The sequence below is a fragment of the Saccopteryx bilineata genome, chromosome 5, assembly GCF_036850765.1.
Source record: "Saccopteryx bilineata isolate mSacBil1 chromosome 5, mSacBil1_pri_phased_curated, whole genome shotgun sequence".
In the NCBI taxonomy this organism is placed as follows: Eukaryota; Metazoa; Chordata; class Mammalia; order Chiroptera; family Emballonuridae; genus Saccopteryx; species Saccopteryx bilineata.
This window is the reverse complement of record NC_089494.1, coordinates 67,308,928-67,309,415: the sequence shown is the minus strand read 5'-3', so window position 1 is coordinate 67,309,415 and position 488 is coordinate 67,308,928.

The following is a 488-nucleotide window of genomic DNA, read 5'->3' as shown; positions in this document are numbered from 1 at the left end:
CATTACCGTCTGTCTGAATCAAATGCAAACCTGCATCACCAGCTGTGATGGTGGTCGTGGCTACTGGCTTTACACTTTCGTAGGTGGATTAGACATGTTCTATTATCTTGCTGAGAATAAGACTCCGAAGGACTAGTACTTGGTTTTTTAAGCATTGATGGGGGCAGAAGAAGGAATGATATGGAGTATTATGTGCCTTGTATAAGCTAAGGGGCAACAGAAAAACACTAGGTAGGACTGCAAGTAAGAGGGAAGAAAAAGGAAGAAAGGACTAAAAATAAATAAATGGGTATAAAAGTGGAGATAGGGAGACTCCAAGACAAGCCTGCCTATCCTAAAGGGAGTTATGGATGATGAACTGCCCATTCAAGACCACTGTGAACCCTGACACACACAGCTGTTCAGTAGAAAAGTGGTAACAACAGTAACCAACCATTCCAAAAGAAGAAAAATGGAGTATTTATGTTTATTCTAGTTATTGTAAATAT